The 5,299-nt window shown below is 39.7% G+C and overlaps 1 long non-coding RNA gene across 1 annotated transcript; it reads left to right on the top strand.

The window, feature by feature from the left end:
- The first annotated feature begins 2,701 nt into the window (after positions 1-2,701).
- On the top strand, positions 2,702-3,998 carry LOC132351978 (uncharacterized). Its single transcript, XR_009498557.1, has 3 exons — positions 2,702-2,875; positions 3,026-3,097; positions 3,624-3,998. It is a non-coding gene; the product is annotated as an uncharacterized LOC132351978 (long non-coding RNA).
- The last annotated feature ends 1,301 nt before the right edge of the window (positions 3,999-5,299 follow it).

The raw sequence follows: 5,299 nt of genomic DNA, 5'->3' as shown, positions 1-5,299 counted from the left end.
GCACAACTTTTTTCCAGAAATAAAGTGTTACTGCATAAATTTCATGTACCAGTTAGGTTAAGAAGTATAATTACTACATAAATTCCAACTACAAATTAGAGAAATAAGTAGACAACTGAAATAGTTATTAAGTGCTGGTCACTGGGTATATATAGGAAGGGCACGTAACCACTTTGGAGGTCAAAGTTTTCCCAGAGGAGGGGCCGTGTGAGGAGTTTCAGGAAGGTCAGGTAGGAAGCAGGGTTTGGGAAGGGGGTGCAGATGTTGGGAGAGGTCCTGGCTGAGGAAGCAGTAGGAACAAAGGCCAGGAGGCCGAACCAATAGCCTCTCTAAGACTTCATTTTTTGGCTTCAACTTACCTAAGTAAAAAGAATATAATGTAACATCCAGAGTTCTTAGGAAAGTTTGTGAATAAAAAGTGGCCACATCTCCTGGTCTAGTGGAACATTTTGACTTAAGATCACAGACTTGGGAGTTTATATTTTGCCCATTTCACCAAATGCCTTAGGTGTCCTTGGATTTGTTTTAGCGCATGTAAATAGGACTTCCCTGAAGACATGGCCTGATCGATTGCCTTGTCCAGAAAGATCCACAGAGTTGTAAACATTATGCTGACAATTACTGAAAAGAGAACAAAACATTGTCCTACTGTTTGGAGGGCTAATAATCCACATACACCCAGAATTGGGAAGGATGTCGGAGGTAGACTTGGAGGGAACGGAGAGGAGACGGGGAGTCATCATGAAAATACCTTAAATAACACTTAACTCTACCTGCTTTCTCCTATAATGAACATGTATTTCTTGGAGTATAACTGCAAAGTTCTTTCTAAAGAATTAGGATCTTCAAATGAGAAAGATGATGGTAAGCAAGGAACGTAATGAAATTTATGGAAAGGTGAACAGATAGATGGTCAAATTTTTACATCACGTCTGTTTATACCAATTAAAAAAGAGTTTGGTCAACAACAAAAAGGGATAATATTTGGCACATTTTTAAATATGTAATTCATTATGTAGTTTAAGCTGAATAAAGGAATTTTGAAAGTTTAGATACAGAGCAGTATAGTGCTATGAAATACTTCTTTTAAGAGTGTGGGCTGTGAAGGAGGCTGACTGGCTTCAGGTGCCAGTTTCACCACCCTAATAGATGTGTGACCTCAGCAAGGTATGAGAACCCTCCCATGCCCAAGTTGTGCCTTTGTAAAACGGGCAAAATCATAATATCAACCTCCACAGTTGCTGTGAGGAGTAAGTTAATACTTGCAAAGTGCTTAGGAGAGGGACCTACATGTAGTGAACATTAAACGACGTTGTTAATCTTAGTATACAGAAGTCACAAACCGGCAGCCTGAACCATATCAGGCCTGCAGGCATATTCTGTTATTGAGGCATGGCATTTGAAAAAGAGTGAGAAATTGAATGCCTTTAGATAGGACAGGTACTCTCCATTTGGCTACAGGTCTCAGCATGAGCCACTGTCTCACACCCAACCTGATTCATAAATTCATGTTACCTGCTTACTCTGTAAGCACTCGAGTTTGCAAGCAATGGTTTAGGAGAATTTGTGGATGATGGATTAATAAGTGACCACCAACTGGAGGCTGGTTTCACTAAGCATAGCCATGCTTTCTCCCCGCAAGCCAACTGTATTTTAACTATTGTTTACACATCTGTCCCTCACTCAGCCAAAGTTCTTTTGAGTGCAAGACAATGTTCTATTCATCTTTGTGTCCCCAGAACCTATCATAGATCCTGATGCTACTCCATAAATCTTTATGGTCTGAATGAACATACCAGAGTATAAGGTGGGGTAGTGGGATCCGAGGAAATGGGTTGGGGCTGATATGTACATGACAAACTGGAAGTTCATGTCAGAGATGTGGTGGGCAGGGCTTCCCTGGTGGCACAGTGGTTCGGAATCCGCCTGCCAATGCAGGGGACAAGGGTTTGAGCCCTCGTCTGGGAAGATCCCCCATGCCACAGAGCAACTAAGCCCGTGCGCCACAACTACTGAAGCCCATGCGCCTAGAGCCCATGCACCGCAACCAAGAGAAGCCACTGCAATGAGAAGCACATGCACCACAACGAAGAGTAGCCCCCATTTGTCGCAACTAGAGAAAGCCTGTGAGCAGCAGCGAAGACCCAATGCAGCCAAAAAAAAAAAAAAAAAAAAAGTGAGTAGACTGTATATGGTGTTCAAGCAACTATTATCAGGTACAGTTGGAAAGCAGGGTGTGAGGAAGGAAAAGTAAGGCTGGAAAGGGAAATCATAGACATATTAAGGTGTTCGGATTTGAAGAATGGCATGAGATTTGGAAATAAATCACAAATGGTCCATAATATATTTTGTGTATATGCTTATGAATATCATTTGTGTTATTTCTAGTGTAATCATATCTTTGATAAGCGTACCTTTTGAATCAGATATGAGATAGAATATTTTTATTCTTATTTTATAAGTGTATGGGTTGACTTCTTATTACCCTGTACAAATACTGTTTTCCTTTGAGTTACCCTTCGCTTATTAAACAAGTCCTGCCTTGGTGTTCTGTGTGTTTTCCTTTTTATTTTTAATCACGATTAATCTTCCCAGTTGCTTAGTTATGTAATAATATCCTGTGTGTTTAAACACAGGCCTACAGATTGAATTTCTTGGAGAGCAAGTTTTAGAGCTTTTTAAAACCACAAGATCTCTTTTATGGGTGCTACAAAGATTCTTTAGGACCCAACATTAATGATTTGAGAAACTATTTTACTATATCTTACATTTGTTTCTTGCTGCAGTGGTTTTATCCTTTGTTTATCTTCTAAGTGGACTAATAAGCTGAGAAAGTTCTCAATCAACATAAAGACACCTCCTCCACTCCTTTCTTGTAAGCTATTCCATGTGGTCGTTAGAATTAGATCTGTTTGAGTCTTGGTTGGGGGAGTGTATAATTCTCTCTTTACTGAGAGATCATTTTCTAAAAATTAATGTATTTATTTTCTTTTTACACAAGTAACTTAACATGTGCTTATTGCAGAAATCTTGGGGAAAAAAATAAACACAAAAGCATAAAGGAAAACCTTTTAAAAATCAACTATAATTTTACCAGGTAAGAAATAACCACCGTTAACGTTTTAGTCTATGTCCTTCCAATTTTCTCCTTGGCATACATATACAAAATTGGTATATTCTGTGTAGTTTTTTTAGTCTGCATTTTAGCTTGATAATACAATTTGAAAAAGATCATACTGGAAAAATATTCTTAATTTTTATTCTAAGAACATTATTTTAATTTAGTGGGAATATGTTCTCTCTTTTATTTTGCAATTGTAATCCAAATATAGCTAAGGCCTCCAGCCTTCTGAAGTCAAACCTTACTTTAATAACTAAATAAAGTCATTTAAGCCACCATTCCATGTAATGTTCTGTGAAAAGCCAGCATAATAGCCTTTGTCAATATTTATAAGGATTTCCTGGGTAGAATGGAACACAGGATTTATGTACTTACATCACTTCTCAGAATAGTTTACTTGGTTTTTGTCTTCTTATGGATGAATTTGAACATCTTTTCATATATGTAAAAGCCATTTGATTATCCTTTGATTTAATTCTTTATATTCTTTGCCTACTTGAAGATGATAAAAAAATCTTTTCTCGGGCTTCCCTGGTGGCGCAGTGGTTGAGAGTCTGCCTGCCGATGCAGGGGACACGGGTTCGAGCCCTGGTCTGGGAAGATCCCACATGCCGCGGAGCAACTAAACCCGTGCGCCACAACTACTGAGCCTGCGCGTCCGGAGCCGTGCTCCGCAAAGAGAGGCCGCGACAGTGAGAGGCCCGCGCACCGCGATGAAGAGTGGCCCCCGCTCGCCACAACTGGAGAAGGCCCTCGCACAGAAACGAAGAACCAACACAGCCAAAAATAAATAAATTAATTAATTAAAAAAAAAATCTTTTCTCCCATGATTTCTTTTAGTAGTTTTTGTGTTTTGATTTCTTACATGGAATGAATTTGAAGCAAGATGTGAGGTATAGATCCGCGTGAACCAATATCATCAGCCATCTTAGGCATATATTCAATTTCCATCTGTATTTGAATCTGAAGTGTATTTTAAATACATTAGAGGAGGTCACTTCTTGAAGAAATGTTCTCATAACTCCCTTTTATTAAAAATAAAAGACTCTTTGAGAAGTGAGTGGTCACACTTGATCATTTTTCATAAATCTGTTTTTTTTAATAAATTACTGTTTGTCCAAAATGGCATATTCTGGAGCATCAATCAAACTTTAATCCACCCCATCAGCTTTCTCTTTCACCATCTTGGTTTCCTTTTTTTCCCCTCCTCAAACAGTGAAGAGGCAACAGAAGAGAGGAGGAGAATAAACTAGATGCCTGTAAACCACACTGCAAGTTAGCATGCCTCTGAGCAAAAAATTTGAAATAGAGTTCTAAATCATCTTGACACTCTTTTCTTTTTAAATTTTTTTTCTCTTGGCTTTGGACCGATATGAAGTAAAACAAGATTTCCATTTTGTTTTCTGATTGGTTAGCTCAGATATGAGCCATAATAAACAAGAGAAGTGGGCACTTGTACTCGACCAAGGAATATGAGTAATAATTTAGCCTGTCCAAACTCATATTCATTTAAATAAATTTTCAAGATTAATTTAGTGTGGATGGAGCTGGTGCTGGTGAGGACTATTTTCCCCACTTTTTCTGTGGACGTGGGACCAATTCACATCTACTGGTTATGTGAGGAATTGCTTGTGGGACCTGAGTTAATGGAAACGCATTTCTGAGTTATTCTAGTGATGTCCTATATGCACTGATGCCCCACACAGCTGCTCAACTCACCTTGTAAACTTGCTGTGGGGAGCTCGTTCTTAGTCTCTCTGACTTTTTCATGTCTGTGCCTGTAAGTGAGAATGAGAGAGGATGGATGAGCAATAGAGGAATTTATGCTGTGTTGCCTGCACGTCAGAGGGAAAATTAAGCTACTGTGTGCCTTGGAGTATGGGCTCTGACGGACCAATCCAGCTGGGTCCTGGTGAAAAACTGGAGGTCAAAGATATCTATTTTGCTCCCACCAGAGAAGATTTACTATTGCAACTAATCCCCGCCCAGTGCAGCTGCACTGGTCCAGGCTCATAGAATGTTCCTAGAAAATGCATCGAGCAGGATGGAGAAACAGGAGGGAAAAGGAAATTGGGGCAGGCGTGGCTCTCAGGGATGGCTGCTTTGCTGAAAGACCACTCTCCTTTCTTACCCACAGAGCAGTCCATAGGCCACTGGGAGGCCTGAGCTTGGTTCTGC

This window comes from Balaenoptera ricei, chromosome 17 (genome assembly GCF_028023285.1).
Source record: "Balaenoptera ricei isolate mBalRic1 chromosome 17, mBalRic1.hap2, whole genome shotgun sequence".
In the NCBI taxonomy this organism is placed as follows: Eukaryota; Metazoa; Chordata; class Mammalia; order Artiodactyla; family Balaenopteridae; genus Balaenoptera; species Balaenoptera ricei.
The sequence above is the reverse complement of the archived record's forward strand: the minus strand, read 5'-3'. Positions and strand labels throughout refer to the sequence as shown.